We start from the raw sequence: 20,015 nt of genomic DNA, 5'->3' as shown, positions 1-20,015 counted from the left end.
GCAACTGCAGCCTTCGGCAGACGGGTGCTTCAACGAGTGGTTCCACAGTCGGTGTGATGAGCCAGACAAGGACCTGCCTGTGGACATGCAAGCTTTGGTATGAACCATCCTGGGCTCTCGATGCAGCATGGAGGAGAATGGGCATTGGTAGAAGTAACCGTGAATGGCCTTTCTGTCTATGCTGCGAGAGAACCCAGCCCCTCCCATGATTCGTCCAGAGAGGGTAAGACATGTTTCTGTATTTATTTTGGGCTTTCAGAGACACCTTTCAGTCTGTGAAGTATCTTTGCCAAAGCTGGGGTCTCTCCCAGGGGCTTGCTTTTATATCTTAGTACAGACTCAGCTATGACATCATAGGAAGGAGTCAACCCATCCTGGGCTCTCTTGCAGCATAGATAGAAAGGGCGTTCACGGTAACTTCTACCAACGCCCATTTTTAGCTATTTTTAATTAAATTAAGGAAAGAGAACACGTATTGTTTTTCTGTAGTGTTAAAATAATAAGGCCTGATAATTATCTAGTGAAGCATATCCTTTGTTACTTCCAGTCTCCCTTTGTTCATTAGGCTTAAGCTTTAAGGTCTGGATGATTTTCATAAAAAATATGCAAGCAAATTTCTATTTTATCTACTTAAATATAATGTTTAGCTTCGTGGTCCATTTTATTTGTTATTAATCTTTTTTTATTAACTTGTAACATTATACATTTGGCCAATATATTTCCTCTTTCTTATAATATGCTTCAGTTAAAAAAAAACAGAATCTTACAAAGCCTTGTTGGTCAGTAAATTCTGTTAATCAGAAAAAGGAATCAGTTTTCTTGTGCGTGTTAACTACATACCTACACTATTTTTGAACTCAAACATTGACACAGCATGATGATGAGTTATATTAAAGTTATGCCTTTTATCTTTTGGGATATTAAATTTTTAGATTATCATATTTGCAATCAAAATTTTAAAGTATGCGATAGGTTGCCAAAAGGATTTGGGTTATCTAAAAAAAGTGCAGGTGGCAGTACATTCAATTAAAAATTATTTTTATTTCACAATAAGGTCCAGATTTACTAGGAAAATTTATATTCTTGGATCACTATCTGCATTTAAATTTTTTTGAAAGTTTCCAAATCCACAGTATTTTTAATAGACAAATAAAGTGTATTATTATGATAGATATTTAACTGAATGAACTTTGGAATAAAAAGTTGGGATATTCCATTTAAATAAATAGTTAAGGTTCTTAAATTACAGGAAACTTGTTTTTATGATATTCCAATGAAACTAATTCAGCAACATATTTTTCCATTTATTGGAGACCACAGTGTTCAGATAGCAGTGACTATCATGACAGTGTACAGTGAAGGAGGGTAGACTTAAACATATACTGTGAGCTTGCCCTACTGTTCCTCATTTTCATTTACTATCATTTTGTTAATCTAGTTTGGGTAAAGGTAACATGGTTTAATATTGAAATATTATTTTGACTTTTATACTAAAGATCTGCACTTTGTGGCTTTATCAAACATGGGATGTTCCAACCAAAATATCCCCTCCACACATTTCCTTTTTTAAAAAGAAGAAAACACTGGTAATCTTGCGTCAATGATACACATATACTGTCTTCTATTTTTTTATATATATATATATATATATATATATATATATATATATATATATATATATATATGGCATTCAGCTTTGTTTGGGTAAGTATCCATGAAAACTTAAGAAAACACACACACACACACACACACACATATATATATATTTACCTTCTATCAATGTCATAGAAAGATTGATCAGATTTTGTGTGGTCAAGGTCTGGTTTCATGTATGTTTAAAAATGCACAGATTTTAAAATATGCATTATAATATTTCCTTCCAACTTCTTGTTTACATGTTTCCTCCTTTTCTTTTTGTAAAATAAAATAAAACATCAAAAATACAAAAAAACCATGATCACCTGTGACAGAAGGGAGAGAGCTGAACCTCTGATCTTCTCTAATCAGTACATGATTTATAAACATAGCTGTTGGTTGGATATATTTTGGATAGTCTATTGTTGGGTATATAGTTATTTTAGATTTTGTCATCTTTGTACCTTTACTGAAGGGATTTCACCCAAGGCATCTTACCTTCTTGGTGACCTTTCTTAAAATAAAACAATTGTAATTTAGTGATAGTAAATTTGGTTTTATAAATTCTTCTATAGAAAAAGAATCAGATTTTATTGAGATAAGAATATTCATATTTATAGCAGTAAATCTATAATCAATAAACTCATTCTTCATTTATGTTATGTATATGTTGTGGGATATATCAGCAAATGTGTAGAGCATTTACACGTTTTCTAAAATTGGGATTTCAACTGATCTGTTTAGTAGGAATATCTGTTTAAATTAATTCCTTCAGGCTCATTTGGCAACTGGCAATTTTGTGAGAACATGAGCAAGCTTTTTTGGATTTAATCTATTCCATGGACAAACAGGCATGGATAAAATACTAAGACCCATTTAGCAAACAGGCTAAGTATAATAGCTCTTCTTGCTTGCAATAATTTACTAGAAAGAAGTTTTAAGGGTAGCAGACTCCAAAAGCCATTGACTTGCTCAAGGAACACTACCATATCTCCTATATTTCCTGCTGGCTCCTTAAATGAATTCTTCATATATTGATTTCTTCACTATCTGCAAATTGTTCTTACGGTGCTTGGTATTATTGTCATGGAATAAATTGCTGATTGAACATGCAAGGCCTACCCTGCCTAATACTAGTACGAACAAAAAGAAGAAGGAGGATGAAGCCCTTCATAATTCCAGATCCAATGGCTTCAAGGTGTCCACTGTAGTCTTCTCCAGTTTTCCTGGTTTCTCTGTTGATGGTCTCACGAAGTCATAATATACAAGCCTTACTGGTTATTTTTTATGGCCAATCTCAGAAGAGGATATCTTACCTATCTACACTTCCTGACTTACCAGAAAAGCTGAAATGAAGGTTTTCCTACTAAACATTCTCACCATTCTCATTCATTCTCACTCATTTTCATACACTTCTATGCTGTCTCACACTCAACTGATTGTCTTCTTGGCACCAGGTTTTTACAGTCTGATCAGCAGATTTGTTCCAGTATTGATGCTAAAGTAGTACCTTTAGTGTTCCCCTACAACAGTCTTTTTGGGGACTGAAGGTTTATTGGCTTTGCAAAATAGTAATCTTTGGTTTCTATCAATTGTTTTGAATGTTTACTACCTTAGATTGTGGTCTAATTTGGTTCCACATCAGACTGCCTTAGAACTTCTAAAACAAAACTGAGAATGCTTTTCCTGAGACTGCTCCTGGCTTTTGTTATAGATAATGTACAATTCTTCACGAGAATGACTAGCCTGGAACTTCGTTGAAACTATTTTTTTTTAGTCTTTCTTGTTTCAGAATTATTGATTACATCTATCCTTTCATAGATGTACAAAATCCTCCTTCCGTGAGTGGAAAGTCTTCAATTCCTCCTTATTTAATTCCACAAGTCATTTGTAGAATTCATATAAATTGTAGAATTCATATGAAATGTATTTAGAAATGCATATCATTGAATTATGCATAATTCATCAGTGATTTCCAAACAACTCCCAAAGAATAATCTAGATGAATATAGTGACAATATAGTATATACATATCTCCACAGATAATCTACAATAAAAATAGGAGCCCCAACCCCCTTTTCTTCATATTTAATATGTCATGATATAATATCTATATTGTACTTTAAACTTTCAATCTCTGCTTCTCTTACATAATGTGAATAATTTGTATGTCTCCAATTTGTATGTTAACTATTGATTACTAGACATTTTTTTTACCATAAGAAATAATTATTAATTGTATAGTATCTAGACTATTTGACTGGAAATAGTTGCTTTAGTGTTCTGTGAAATAATAATATAAGCGGTGAGGAAACAATCTATACAGCAAATGTCTATTGATTAGAAATGGTTTCAGCTACACAATACTGCAGTTATGTGAAATTTGCTGTGAAGTGGGGGAGTTTAGTTTAAAATATTCATTCTGGATGGGTCTTAATTATTGTAATTAATTATTGTACATTACTCAAGACAGTCATCACATGTTCCATGTTTTTTATTTGACAGCATAAATAAAATATTACATATGCCTTTTGATTTCATTCCATGGGGTTTGTTACACTTCTATGCAACCTACTGCAAACTGAAACCTAATACAAATTTCAGTTTTCAGTCTGTTGCATAAAAGTTTTGCAAAGTTTAGTTGCTAAATGATACCTAAAACAGCATATTGTCTCCCATCCAAAACGTGCAATTTCTTTTATTTAGCATTCAGCTAGCCAAGAGCTGGGAAGCAGGCAAGTTGGGCCACGTCTCATTGAAGTAGGTGGGATTTCCCTTTGCCAACAGTAACATATGTCAGGTTAGAATGAAGGGGATTTCCAAGTATAGCAACGATTATGTTTGCAGAAGCATATAAGCAGAAACCTGTTGGTTTATTCTACCTGAGTGTTTGCTCTTTGGCTTTAGTTTTTTATGCCCTTCAGGGCTTCTTTTCAAAAAATACAGCAGCTGTGAGAATAAGCCACCCTTCATACCTGTTTCATTTAAGTAACGGGTATTGCTTGCTGTTGTAGCACAGGGGAACAAACTCGGATGTTCAGCTCTTACCAGCCAACTCTGTTAAATCTAAAGCTTGCTACTGCAGACTTACACGTTTTTGGAAAGAGATTTCAGCCCTTTCTGTCCTCTAGATGCAACAGCAATCTACATTTCATTGGACTAACTTTCCTATAGCATTAAAAATTAGAAAAAAATCAAGTTTATTCTTGAAATGCATTTAAATTAATTTCAACTCTTAGAATCTTGCTTAAGTAGCAATGCATTTATTTCTGAAGTTGGTTTGAATATTAGAAACATACTTTTATTAAAAGTGTTTGAACTTTTGCCAGTGGCCATTCATATGCATAGTATGAAGTCAGCATGAGAGAATTATCAAGAGACAGAAAATAGATCATTTTAAACATATGTTGGCTTCTCTAGCTGCAGAAACTTTGATGATTGTTAATCCATCTAATAATAAGTCATAAATGGACTATATCCAAAGGTGAGCTGTATCAATAAAAAATGTCCGTCATTTTGTCAATTTGAACAGTTGCCTGCCTCTAATATCGCAGGAAGGAAACATATCTAAGAAGAGAACCTATACCTCTATACCAAAAAACCAGAACAAGTTTATTTCTGGATAAAAGGAATATGTTCAACAAACATGAGCTTTCCAAGAAAAGATTAAGTTAGTTTTAGTTCATTCACAAATAATTTGTAGTTTCCTCATATTTAGGGGTCTGTGAGAGATACTCTTTAAATTTAGAGATCAGTTTTGGGTTTTTTTTTTCCCCAGATGGCAATATCCTCAAAAAATATGCAATCTTCTCCAATCAAGGATCGTAATGTTTGAAGGAGCGTTTTCAAATTTAATACTTTAGGAAATTAAATTAAAGTATTCTAAGATTAGTTCTAGTTTCAGTTGAATATTAATCTTTAAAATCCTTTGTAACATCCTTTGTATTTAAATCCGAAATTTTCTAGCTTTTTTTACAAGTCAACCAAATAGGATAAAACAACTCATTATTAAAACAAGAGAAATCAGATCTTGATTTTCTGTGTGATATTCTTTCAGAATGACATTATATCCTCCCTCAGTCTTCTCATGGGTAAGTTGACTCAAAAATTTCAATCTGTCTTCATAGCACTTATTTTCTAGTCCTGATTATCCTTCTTCTCATTTTCTGAATCTGTTTCTTTGAATATTTCTTAAAAATTAGGACAGAATTAGATACAGTACTCAGAGCAGAGTAAAATGCAATAGAATGATTTGAAATTATATTTCTAAGCATATGCAATTCTATAATTGCATTGCTTTTCTTGCAGCTGCATCTCTCTTCTGATTCATATAGTTTTCAATTATTATCCAATTATCATTTTCATACCTAGACAGATACTTTTTTATTTTACACCCATTGATATTTTGCCCCTAGGTGAAAAAAAATTCACATTTGCCTATTTTAAATTCATTCTGTTCCTTTTAGCCCAATTATCTAAGTGTAAGCTTTATTTGTCTCCCAGAGTATAAGCTAAATCACCCAATTTTCTGTCCCCTTAAAATTTCATAAATATTCTCTCTAACTCTTAGTCTTAGTCACTGAGAAAAGTATTGAAGAGTAGAAGTTAAATACAAACCACTTCTCTCCAATTTTATATCACAGTTAAACTTCCTCAGTTTCTTTTTCACAGCTTCACGGTACACTGGATGGGAGGCATCTGTTTTCCCTGATACCTTAGAAGTCTGCACTATGTTGATAAAGCAGTAACTTGAATGTTTACCAGAATTTTCAACAATGGTCATACTCCTTAGAGAATTCTGGATATTTCTATTGGGCACAGCTAAATTACAAATTAGAGGTGTCATGAAACAGAACAGTTGTTTTCTTCTATCCATTGGACAAATAAATTACAGGTAGTTCTTGTTCAGTGACTGTCTCGTTTAGTGATTGTTCAGTTATGGTAAAAAATACCTTTGCAATCCATGTTCATATTTATGACTTTTGCATGTATGTAAAGCAAAGAAGCTGAAAATCATAAGCAGTTGCAGTTTCACTTACCAACTGGTTCTGTTAATGACTGAGTTGCCAATTCCAATTGTTGATCTACAAGGATAACATATTGCTTGGAAGGTGGTCAAACTAGACAAATTATCCATGAGCTGTTCATGTTTATTATTGAATTAGGTTAAGAAGCTCTATTTTTGACTTTTCATAGTAATCAGAGAATATGAGGAACATGTACTATCATTAAACAAGATTGTTAGGTGATGGGATGATTCATGTGCCAACAATGCAGAAATTAAGTCTTGAATTATAAACTTAAAGTAACAGAACATGCTTGTACTCAGTGGATTAATGCATCATCCAAATTTTAGCAGATCTATGTTTGTCACCTAACTACTTTATTTTCATTGTGGATCTCAGAAGTCCTTTGATAAATATTTGGAAAAAAAGTAACCCAGTAAATACCAATAAACGGTGAAATAATCTTTAATACTGTTAATGAAACATGCATACATATTAAGTCAATGTATCTCATAGAGATTTTGTAAATCATATACAGGCATATATTAATATATATACTAAAGTACTATTAGAATAATAATTCAGGGGTTCCACCAGCTGGACTTGAACAACAACAAATAAAAAATGAAATTCAGACTTATTGTGAGAAAGAAGATTTATTCCAAAGAAGAAAGAGGTTTGTTTTTGGAAATAGGCTACCGAGAAAATGGGGTCCAGAGATTTGGTTTTATAGTGGGATTGGTCCTTGGTGTGGACTTGAGGGCTGTAGTTTATGTATGTGCTGATTTTAATCTCTGACTCTGTCAAAAAGCAATTGTTCTTCCTGTGCAGATTGAGCTGGCCCTGCCTTGGGTTTTGATCCTGAGGTGCATGTGAAATCCAGAAAGGAAGGTTGTCCTAAGATAGATTCCTTCCTAGGTGTGGATTTATTGTGAGGGGATTTGGTATTTTCCTTTAACCTGAAGGGATTCCTGTCTCCCTATGGAGCCAGTGAAGTGTTAAAAAAAGACATGGGGGGGGGTGTCTTTTATCTTTCAACAATTCCCTCCTTTGGGTAGAACCAATTTATAAATATTGAAAATAAAAATAGTTCTAATAGTTATGGTAGCCATACCTTTGATCAATTTGAATACCTTTTATTTGTGGTGATCTGTCTTTTGGGGTTTGGGAGACATTCCCATATCTGTTGTCATTCCCTGTCCAATGCACACCCACTAGGCAAGTGGGTGTGCATTGGACAGGGGAGCAGAAAAATATTGTTATTGCCATCCAAGTTCCCTTATGAAAGATGTTTGCTTGGGAAAAAGACACTGATCTTTTTCTTTCGTATTGGCTATTGCTTAGCTTGCTCAAACCATGCAATATCTCTGTTCTGTGTGGAAAGATTGAAAATGGTAAACACAGGGCAAGTTATCCCAACAAGTTTCAACCCTCACAATCTAAATGTCCAATCTTCCATAAGTATTTCCTAGGATTTTACTTAATGGGTTTGCTAAGGTCCTGTTTGGCCATATATATGTTGTAAATATATGACATACCAACAATAAATGCAAATAATAGGTGAAAGAATAGCAATAATTACAAGCATAAAGATCAATACCCACTTTTATCACCATCCCATTAAGCTAATATAGCATCAGTTATTGTATGAATTCAATCAGTCGTGTGGTTGTTCAGCAATGGCAGTCTGGTAACTGAAATGCAGGTTGGTCTTGGCATCTATGGTATTCATCAGAAGGAGGTGCAGCAGAAATTCAAGCGAACAGTTTAGTTGGTGAAGGCTAACCAAGTTCAATTGTTTAGTTTTCAGGAGGTTGGAGAACAGATACTGAAGTGACTGCAGTTTCTCCTAATAGATTCCTATTGGAAGTCTACTGAATTGAAAAGACAATTATTGTGGGGGAACCAGGGTTCTATTGATACATTCTCCATACATTTATTGTTATTGAGTGCCATATTGATGTCACTGGGCATTTTCCAGGTCTGTTTCTGTAGCTCTCAGTTGTGTACACAGAAAAGCAGGTTCTTCTTGTTCATACATGGGGTGTGCAAACCTTTCCTGGGGATGTCCATTGCATGGACTAGGTGAAGTGACTAGCTTGCTTCTTTGAATGATGTATGGCCAAACAGGAGACAAATTAGTGTTAAAGAGACTTAAAAAAATAAATTGCTTGGGTTGTTTCCAGCTTCAGAATCTGGCAAGTCACCTGGCTTGGATATCAGCCTATTGCTACAGGTCCCAGAAGAATCACAGGTGCGGAAAGTATGTGCCATAGTTTAACAGAACCTGAAGTGGTTGCCTTCCTTTTGCCATAATTCCACATTTTTCTTTTTCTTGATGATAAAGTACCTGTGAATGGTTCAATTTCAAAGTCCAAACAGATTTCTCCCACTCCCTGCAAAAAGTGAATTTGTATGCAAGGTATGGAAAAGGTTCCAGATTTAGTTAACTAGCCATAGTTGTTAGGCTTAATTACACAATCATGCAATGTCCAGTAAGATAAAGCTGCTTGGTTGATTTTTTTCTATCCTAGCAAAGACAAATCAGGAGAGGTTAGCATAACTGCAGAGCAGTTCTATACTGTTTGACAAAACGTATATGAAATAACTCTGAAGTAAAACTTCAATTGACCATTACATTCCTACGTACTTCACCTGCAAAGGATTTTAATACTTTCTCATTTCCTTAATAATTTCATAGGATGAGATCTTGCAGAGCTGGGAGGCTCCATAAGAATGTAATTATTATTGCCTGGATTGTTTCCGGAACTAAAATTATTTTTTCTTGCTTCAGATAGACTATACCTATCCATGGAGATGCTATTTAATATTGCCAAACTTTACTTTTCTTCCCCTCCCCTTTCACCTTTGTCAGATGCTATCTTAAGGGACAAAAATGGAACCCAGTAAACTTCTTCTCATGACCTGTTTAGGATTTTAAAGGTAAAACACACAGGTAAAGAATAAAAGTCATATACCTTTAGATATTTTTCTTTTCTCACTGACCAGGATTGAGAATTCTGAAATGCACTTATGCAAGCAGATGATATGCAAATAACTTTCGGGGGTAGCATAGCAAGTAAGTAATAGGATAGCTAGGAAGACAAAAAGATAAGCCTCCCCTTCTCCCATAACTAAGTCATTTTAGAGCAAGGTTCTTCAAACTTGGCAACTTTAAGACTTGTGGATTTCAACTCCCAGAATTTTTCAGCTAACATGACTGGAGGAGAAATTCTGGGAATTGAAGTCCACAAGTCTTAAATCTGCCAAGTTTGAAGACCCCTGTTTTAGAGAATCAATCTGTAGCAGCTGTAGGGAAGGAAATTTATATGGGACATTTCCAAACTCAGAACTTTATTCTGAAAAGTGCTTAAAATCTGATTCCTGCCTTCCCAATGGAGGCAGTGAGGTGCTGGGGGGCAGGGGTGGGGCATTTTAACAGAAGCCTTTTAACTTTAACAGTGCTTTATAAATCAGTAAGAATAATAAATTAATTCAGTTAAACAGTGTAACCATTAATTTCAACAGCCTGCTTGTATCACTACTAATACATTGAAGGCTACGTAAATTAAGACAAGTTAACATATTATGTTAACAAGGTATGTATAAAAAAAATCTTGTGACCTGATCTGGATCCCTGAGTTTTCAATGATACAATTGCAATGTCTATATAGCTGTTTATTTTAAGACCTTTACAATAATACACATTCTGCAAAGGTAAGTAAATACATTTAAGAAAATATATAAAATGGAATACAGCCTGTAATTTTAATGCCACATGTGATCCCTGGCCTAATATCACGTTGCTCTCAAATTCAGCAATGGATTTGCAGCTTCCCCTGTGCCTTTTTTTGGTGCAAAAAAAGAAGGAATCAGAAAGAGAACAAGGGAAAAAAATATTAGTGAAAAGGGGTGTGTCGAATGAAGTGTAGGTGCACTTTTTTGGGTTTGGGTGCACCTACAGGTTACCACTACTATATGACCCTGTACAGATTATTCTGGAATGTTTTATAAAGCAAAAAAAAAAAAAAAAAAATCCCACTCTTTTTGTAGAAAACTAATATTTAACTTCAATAAGATGATAATATTCCACTCCAATGAGATAATATTAAATTAGGAATTACCTTGGGCAGTTTTTAAGTGGCATTTTCTGATATTTGTCACAAGATTAGCAATGGTGACCATATCTTTTTTTTGTCTGCAACCTTTCAAACCAGTTTACATTATTGTAGTGATGTTCAGAGTATGTGAATATACATATATCAATGTTCATGCACTATTCATCTGGGAACTGCAGGATCATTTCATCCTTCTATGGTGAAACTATTGTTCCTCCTCTAGTAAAGTAATAGATGTCTCAGAAGTGCTTTGAAGTTCTTCCAACTTTTTCACAGTACTGTGAAATCTGATACTGTGGCTTTTTAGGAGTCTGTGAAAGTACAAACTATATAGTACATGTGGAATTCATTCACTGACTTCCAAGCTTAAGTCTGGGAAATAAAATGGTGTAAGAAAAAGTCTTAAGACAGGGAAAAAAGAATGTCTGCAATACAGTAAAATGTGGCATCTAATTGTCAACTTTGGCACATTCTCAAATGTGCAGTTTCCTATACTCTTAAGGTCCATTAAAACTTTCCCATGGGCTCAAAAATGTTACAACTTTCCTTTGAAACTTTCGAAGTGTTTTGATTGTAAAATAAAACAATGAAATAATGTTCTTTTTATGAGGCATTCCAAAGTTACAGCTTCTGCTGGATTGTAAATCAGGGTTTTTCTTCCTTCCCTTGTGATTTTGCCTTAAATTAGGCCTCTGTGTTGCTGCCTTGTTACACAAGTACTTTTTCTTGCCAGAAGCCCTTAACTTATTCATGCCAGTGGGTAGGTTGGCAAGCAATGTTTGCCTAAACCCTGAGCCCTGTAATCAAGGGTTTGCATTTGGAAGGAAAGACTAGAGGATAATAAGATGTTTTCTTCTTTTGAAGATAGCAAAGTTTTCATATTCATATTCAGCATGCAGGAGGTAAAATTAAATCAGAATAAAGGTAAAATCCTCTCAGAATAAAAGCATGATAGGCTACTCTTGCAAAATAACAGCCATTAGCTTGACTAGGATTCAGCCTTATCAAATTAACATTATTGGGGAAGAAAGTGAAAATATTAATTTGGGCCACTGCCATTTTTAATGTAAAGAAGTTTGGTCTGCAAAAGGATTACAGGCTGTTGATGAACCAGCTAAACAGTAATTTGCTTTATATTTACCCTACAACCTAGGACTGAGCATTGTATTTAAAACTTCTAAGTATAGTTGTAAAGAACTCCGTGTGGACAGCCAGTGTTTTAGATGCTCAGAAAAATAGCAATTCAGTTCACAAAATATTAGAATGTGAACAGTTGTAACACATCATCATATTATGGGTCAAACTGACAGAGTTAGGAAAATTGGTCACCAGGTAATTTGGACAGGATGAAAGAAAAGCCAATTGTTTTACAATCCAAAATAAAACAAAAGAGGTTGTTTCATTGTTTGCAAAAAATGCACACACAAAGGTGTCAGACTCAGAGGGCTCTTCTGAAGGGTAGCATTAAAATCTATTTTCCTCTGTAAGGCCGGAGAAAGTATGCTGGAATAAAAATATGCTGACCCCACTTTATACTCCTCGTCTGCCTCCAAGCAAAGCAAGTGAAGGCTCTTGTCTGCATGAGAAGGAGCTGAGAGATTTTTTTTGGGAGGGTGGGGGTGGCGTTCTTCTGCTTTCAGTTCTTAAATCTCATGATTCCATCTTGAGGGAATCACTTTCTAGTACTTCTCACCTCTCTCTTTCACCCACTCACCATGGGGAGAGAAGGGGCGTAATCTAATATATCTAATGCTTCCCCTTTGTCCCCTCTGCTTTTAAGAAAAGCTGGGGGAAAATGAAGAGCAGCTGGTTGGTTTTCTTTCTTTCTTTCTTTTTTTTTGGTAAATTGTCTGATCCTACTGTGAGGGAGTCTAATCTGGCTAGTACCTGAGAGTGCAGTTCTACCTGGATGAAGAGCCCCCCTCCCCCCCCACCCCTGCTGGGAAAACTGATTTCAAAATGATATGTGCCAATTGAAGGATAGCAAGAGAAGCATGCATAGGAATTGGGGGGGGGGGGGATTACAGACTGATGTGCTATTAATTCTTCAGTCCCATGAAAAAAATAACCCTGCCTTTTTCATCTCATAGGTTAGGCTGTGTGGCACCTCATCTACAGATAGGGAAGCATTATTTATGCGTATCCTGCAGGTCAAACATTGTCTAGCCCAATTGATCAGTCACTCTTTCCATCTGGGAGAATGATTACAGAGTTGTTCTCCTGCACACTTATCTTCCTCCAACAGATCTGCAGTGACTAGAGACTAGAAGATGGTGATGTCTTCAGAGACTCAAGTTTCCAGTAGGAGCAAAATTGGCCCTCATCTCTTATCTGACATAAACACAAAGTACTATAGATGGACCACATGTCACAGCTCATAGAGCTGGATAACATTGTTTTAAAACTGGGGAAAGAGAAGACAGCATGTTGGGTGAAGTGAAGATCTCATCATCTATTCACCTGCTCTAAAATAATGGTGAGCTTAGATTGTGATACCATGCCCGCTGTCTTTAAGATCATGATCCTTCTCAGGGACACTATCAATTGTTGCTTTCTATCTTTTCCTTAGATAAAAACTGAAGTAGCTGTCATCATAAATTCATGTGCAAACAGTCCTTATTATTATCTTTTTACCTCTGTATTGGGCACTATTTTCATGTTCTTCAAATACTAAACTACTTTGGGCTGTCTCCTTCCTCATTATCATGGTGAGAATGAAAAGTTGTAAAATGATAGGTTTCCCTTTTATTCTCCAGTGAATACTTAACAGCCTCCTCTTCTCCAGGAATCCTTTAAATCTGCCAGTATTCAGACTAGTTCATGTTTATATTAATGAAACGTTGTTCCAATACTTTATTCTTTAGAACACTTACAATGCACTAGAATACATAAATTTTGTTGCCTTTGTTTCATCTTTTCCTCATACCGCTAATTCTTGGAAATAAAAAGATGTCTCAGCAGAATATTCCCTCTTGTTCTCTATTCTGAAAATTAAATTTGTATGTTTTATTCTTAAATGACAGTCTTGGTAATAGTGAAAAGAGAGCCTTACAATATACCCTGCCAGTGCATCCCTTTAATGTTAATGAGCAGACACATTCTTCTTGAGGAAACAATTTGCTGCTAAAAATAGATGCCAGACAAGCTAGATCTGAAATAATTGCAAAAACAGGGCTATAATCAGGTCCTGATTTGTAAAGGCACAGATGAACCTTTTACATATTCCCTCAAGGATTTTCTTCAGGGGCCCCCCAAATCAACCAATAGTATATTTACAGGCTGAAAGAGAAAATATCCCACTGGCCCTATTCACAGAAGTTTCCACCCAGTAAAGAAGCCAAAATGTAAGATTTCTAGGTGAAGTATCTTATTCATAACATTTACAATGTAATTTTTAAAATAAATAGTATTTTCTCTTGTTCTCTCTTGCACTTTTTTTTAAAATCAAAGACAGCTTTTGATCACTGTTAAACATATTAAAACATATCCCAATTTGCATAAGGGTGTATAACTTTTTTAAAAATCCTATTCCATGGATGCTAGCTTATTGGTTAAGTCCAGTTCCCATGAACTAATTGTAAAGTTGTTACCCACATTTTTGTTAATCCTAAATCTTGTATTTCTTAATTTGTTTGGGTAACCTTTCCAGTGGAACCACTGGGAGATGTTTTTCCCCCAAGTCCAATTGCTGAGCCTCAAGGTCTTAATGAGCCTTAATGAGATTGCACATACTTTTTCCTAATTTAGATCCTCAAATTCACATTCCATTTACTCAGAGACAATCTAGATATAGCCACCTCAATTATAGTCTCATGGATGCTCACACATACACAATCAACATGCATGCACCACACAACCTGACTAGCCCCAGAAATAAAATACACGTGGGCACAGACAGTCAAAACACCTAAAAGCAAATACAGATGCTTCCTATGCAGCTAAATGATTGAAAAGAATTTCTGAAATATATTGTGCATGTTCTCCCGTCCTTGTTAAGGCTGATATAGAGTTGCTCACAACTTCCCACAGCTATTGTCACATACTTCACTTCAAAGAGCAATGTTGATGGGTAAGCAGAGGTTGCAAATTGTGTTCTAATTTTGCAGTATTTAATTGATTAAGAGTGCAGTATATTGACTCTTAAGTAATCATTTAATATCCAGTAGTGGTAGATGATGAATATGAAGAATTTATTTATTTATTTGTACATGCATAGCAAGCCAGTTTTCTTGCAATTCAGCAAAAATTTGAATAATAATTTCATGACTAATAATTACTTTTTTACTTCTTGCAATTTCATTTTTAACAATTTTAATTTGTCAGTTATTTTGAAATGATACCCAAGAGGACCATAACTTGCTTCACTACCACTTAACTTGTTTAATCATTTACTCATTTATATTTTGCAAATGAAAACCAAGGAGCTGCTGATACAGTTCTACAGAGGAATTATTGAATCTATCATCTGCACCTCTATAACTGTCTGATTTGGTTCTGCAACCCAACAGGACAGACACAGACTTTAGAAGATAATTAGGACTGCAGAAAAAACAATTACTACCAACTTGCCTTCCACCAGGGACCTGTATACTGCTCGAGTCAAAAAGATGGCTGTGAAAATATTTACAGACCCCTCACATCCTGGACAAAAACTGTTTCAACTCCTACCCTCAAAACGATATTATAGAGCACTGCACACCAGAACAACTAGACACAAGGACAGTTTTTTCTTGAACGCCATCACTCTGCTAAACAAATAATTCCCTCAACTCTGTCCAACTATTTACAAAGCACTATTGTTACTATTAATCTTCTCATCACTCCTTATCACCCATCCCCTCCCACTTGTGACTGTATGACTGTAACTTTGTCACTTATATCCTTACAATTTATATGACTGTTTCCTAATTTATATTGACTGTTTAAGTGTTGTACCTTATGATTCTTGACTCTTGACGAATGTATACAGAGAGTATTTGCACCAAGACAAATTCCTTGTGTGTCCAATCACACTTGGCCAATAAAGAATTCTGTTCTGTTCTATCCTATCCTATCCTATCCTATCCTATTCTTAGGACACCACCTTATTTCTGGGATTGTTAATAGTCAATAGAACCGAATAGAATGACTTGACATAACAATAAATTCGGAGGTGTACTGTACATGTGAAAGAAGTTGACTAGCTTGTTTGATCCTTTAATTATATTCTCATTCTAATCTTTCTTTATTAGTTATTATTGTATTGTAACAGTCCCATGGCTTCTCCTTTCTTAAAAATATGTTTTAAACTGTTTTATCTTAAATATAACTTAAGAAAAATCTGTATGTTCATAGGAACACAGCATTTGAATTTATTTCATAATGGTGAATTTTTAAGCTTTTCAGGTTAGCACAATATAACAAACAACTTTGAAGCTGAGGGATGTAATGGTAGTTAGGTTTGTCAAAAGATCAGTTCCACTTCAATGTTGCTAACATTGAAGCTTGGAGATTTCTTCCTTAATAATGTTAATAATATCAACCTATTAACAACTTCAATATTGTTTTATGGGTCTCCCAAGTATTCTGACTCCTGAAAGTTTCAGAAAAGTAATGTATATAAATTAATTCTGCAATAATATTTATATTTCAACAAATAATTTCAAACATTTCTCCTTCACTCTGTGTGTGTGTATGTATAGTATCCCCCTCTCTTTCCTTCCCCATTCTTACATTTTAGTGAATTGACTATAACTCAGGTCACTGTTTTTATAAACCTCATCCTTAAAAGTCTGTTTTCTGAGGAGCAATAAAGAATGTAATGAGAGTCATGATGTCAGAGTAAGGAAATGTGACTTCAATTATGACAACTTTCTTGGAACAGAGAGAAGAATGTAGGTGGGTTCAAGACAGAAAGCTGGGTTTCCTCCCCCCAACTAACTTGACACATCAGTTTAGTGAGATTAACAGACATTCTCAGAATTAGCAGTAACAGGAACCCTACATAAATGGGGGAAAGGGAATGAGAACTGATTCCAAGGGATTTTGAAAGAAATATGGAGGGCCTATTTTATGACAAGGGGATTAGTAAGGATAATATGAACAATGCTTTATGTTCTGAGTAATGGACATGTTGCTTTCTTTGCCTTTTCATCTTGATGACATTGGTTGTTAAGGTAAAGCTTTTTCCTGGGCATATGAAGTGTTTAATTCTATTTTTGGATTTTCTCAGTTTGAGCATGCCATATGGTTTGCATGTGGTTCTGGCTGCTATGACTCCGATTATATTTTTCTCCCTCATGTCCATTTATGCATAAACCTGTGCTACTTTTTTCCTGTAATAATGTATTATGACCTAAACACCAGCCTGTTCATTAAAGATGTGCAGTAAAAGACATCAGGTTCCATACAACACAGGGTAACTTGAGCAGAAAGGGATTTGCTAGATATCACATTGAACCAGAAATGTATTCAACATGCTCCTCACAAATATGCATCTTTTATCCGGTGAGATTTGGCCTTAGGCACTACTAGAGACAGCCACCCTCAAACAGAAACCTAGCAATACAATGATCATCTCATACTTCTATAAGTGCTGAAACCAATTTTGGTTTCTTTATAAAACCCAAACGTTCCAGGTTGATTTTTTTGTAAAAAGCCTGGAGTAGAATCAATTCACAGCAGGTGAAAATAAGATTCATTAAAACAATAAAATGCAAAGAAAGTGGGACTGATTTAAATGTATTTATCTCCATTGGTCTAAACCAGGGGTCTTCAAACTTGATAGCTTTAAGACTTGTGGACTTCAACTCCCAGAATTCCTTCTCCAGTCATGTTAGCTCATGAATTCTGGGAGTTGAAGTCCACAAGTCTTAAACTTGCCAAATTTGAAGATCCTTGGTTTAAACTCTTACATGCATCTGACTGAAAATCAATCCAGAAATAGAAGCTACAAATCTGCTATTTCCCCTTCTCCCCTGTTCTATTAAGGATTCTGCCCTATATTTACCAGGATATTTAATAATACAGACATTGTAAGTATACCCTATGTGAATCTCACCAAAATCAAAGAGAATTGTCCTGTGACTCAGGATCAAATTCTCCCAAATATAATCCATGATTTTCTCACCATTATTTTGAATACAATTTAAAATACTACAATAGTGTGATTGTGATCAATGAAAACATAAATGTATAAATAATTGAAACATCAATTATTAACACAACAATAATTGAAAAAAGTCTCCTTTTTTTTCTTCCTTGAGTCTGGGATGTCGAGACTTACAGTTTTGAACACTTGTGGAGCACAATACTCAATGATTTATTAAGATCATTTTTTCTTCCTGATTTATGGCTGGGTCTTTATATTTGAAAAACAGCATATTTCATTCAAAATTGATGCATATTGTCCAAGAGAGATATACTATCTGATCTAATATGGCTGCTTATGCCCAGTCTGAAAAAATACACTACGTGTATATATAGCACAAGAACTTTGCATCATAGCTAATGGATGTGCAAGACCTGGAGATTATTTATTTTCTTTGCAAAGCCAACTGTGAACTTCTCTGGGAGGACCCTGGCCTTTGGCAGTTCATATTTAATGAATGACAGCTGCTTTGGAGCATATGTGGGCTGCTGGAATGTTAGAATATCTCCAACAGAAATGGAAGCAGACTTGTTAATGTATAAGCACTGGAGAGAAGCTATTTACTACTGCTGCTACTTCTATTTAACTTCATGAGCCAGTGATTCTACAGAATGACACAGCAATGGTAGCTCTTTAGGAGTGCATCAGCAAACCATTTATTTAAAAGCTTTATATTTTCATGCACTACCTGGATTTTAGCTTCAGAGTTGGTCTGGCTTCAACCATCTTCACATGATGGATAGTGTAGTTTGAATAGTGAGGGATCTAAAACTATATATTTTAAGAATTCTTCTTTAAATATGTTGAAGGAGTTCAATACAAGTGCAGTATGTTCCAAGCTATTAATTCTCTTTTCTTTCTCTGGCTTTTTAAAAGAAGTGTACAGTAAAATAGTAATTTATCATATTTGCATTTATCAAAGAGTTGTTCTTTGCAATTTGTAGAAGTTGGATATTTTTAAATGTGTGGCCTTCAGGTTATATAGTACATTACAGCAGAGGCTACTACTGAAATAAAACTAAGTCTCTAGGTTTTAATTTTTTTTAGAAAGTGATTTTAGAGGTTTCGTTTCTCAATATTCTAAAGAATACAGTTTCAACTGCATTATGCTAAAGCCTGCCTTATAATGTATATTGAAAGAAATGTATGTATGGCTAATCTCATATATATTATATCAATATGAATCTCTTGATAAGTGCAAGGTCAGAAATCCCCAGAATTAAAATAGTACCTGAACAAATGAACAGGTGTTTCAATAAAGAATTGTAAATTATATTACAATTAGTTTCTTCCTATCCTTTGGGCTTAATGCTAATGCTAGTATATTAAACTTCTTGCAACATTCATACAAATGTTAATAAGATAAAATGTAGATTATTTTCCATGTTTTTTAATGCAGACTAGGTTGATTTTTTTTAAAAAAACGTAACTAGTTAGGCAGCTGCAGTTGTTTATAGAAGCAATATTATGACTATTTATGATTGACCACATTTGTCAAATGAATTAAACATTTCCCTCTCTATCTCTTTTTTTTAAAGATACTGTTACTAGAAGATTTTACATAGACAATTAGTAATATATTCAAGGAAAGAAAAAATAAAATGAATAGAAAAAAGATGCAAAAACGAAAAAAAGATAAAAAAGAAAACAAAAGTAAAAAAAAATCCAAAAACACGTGACTATAGGTAATTCTTGACTCATGACCACAATTGAGCCTAGAATTTATGTTGCTAAGTGAGAAATTTGTTAAGTGAGTTTTGCCACATATTTCTGCTTTTTTGCCACATTTGTTAAGTGCAAACAGGTTCTCCAGGATAGTTTCATTATGATAAAGTGAAAAATCCTTCCCTCAATAGAGATGGAGGCCTCAGACACAATCTCTCCCTGATTTTTATGCTGCTCTTGCAGCAATCCCCAGGAAGATCAAGACCACAAGTTCACCAGGGAGGTCACACTATTGACCCATTTAGAAGAAAGGATTGAGGAGCAATGATTCTCAAGGACTCTCTGCCTACTCACCTAACTAGCCCATTCAGATTAGGTGAGAAATGAGCTCAGCCATAAGTATTGGATGTTTTTAACCTTTGATAGCCACTTAGAGATGCAACCTTGGCAAGTGGATGGCCA

The 20,015-nt window shown here is 34.7% G+C and overlaps 1 long non-coding RNA gene across 1 annotated transcript; it reads left to right on the top strand.

Moving 5' to 3' along the window:
* Positions 1-4,105: 4,105 nt before the first annotated feature.
* Positions 4,106-19,445, top strand: LOC148125859 (uncharacterized). Its single transcript, XR_015743570.1, has 3 exons — positions 4,106-9,597; positions 13,005-13,248; positions 15,181-19,445. It is a non-coding gene; the product is annotated as an uncharacterized LOC148125859 (long non-coding RNA).
* Positions 19,446-20,015: the final 570 nt, after the last annotated feature.

The sequence above is a fragment of the Pseudonaja textilis genome, chromosome 4 (assembly GCF_049901715.1).
Source record: "Pseudonaja textilis isolate UNSWEBS1 chromosome 4, rPseTex1.2, whole genome shotgun sequence".
Lineage (NCBI taxonomy): Eukaryota > Metazoa > Chordata > Lepidosauria > Squamata > Elapidae > Pseudonaja > Pseudonaja textilis.
The sequence above is the reverse complement of the archived record's forward strand: the minus strand, read 5'-3'. Positions and strand labels throughout refer to the sequence as shown.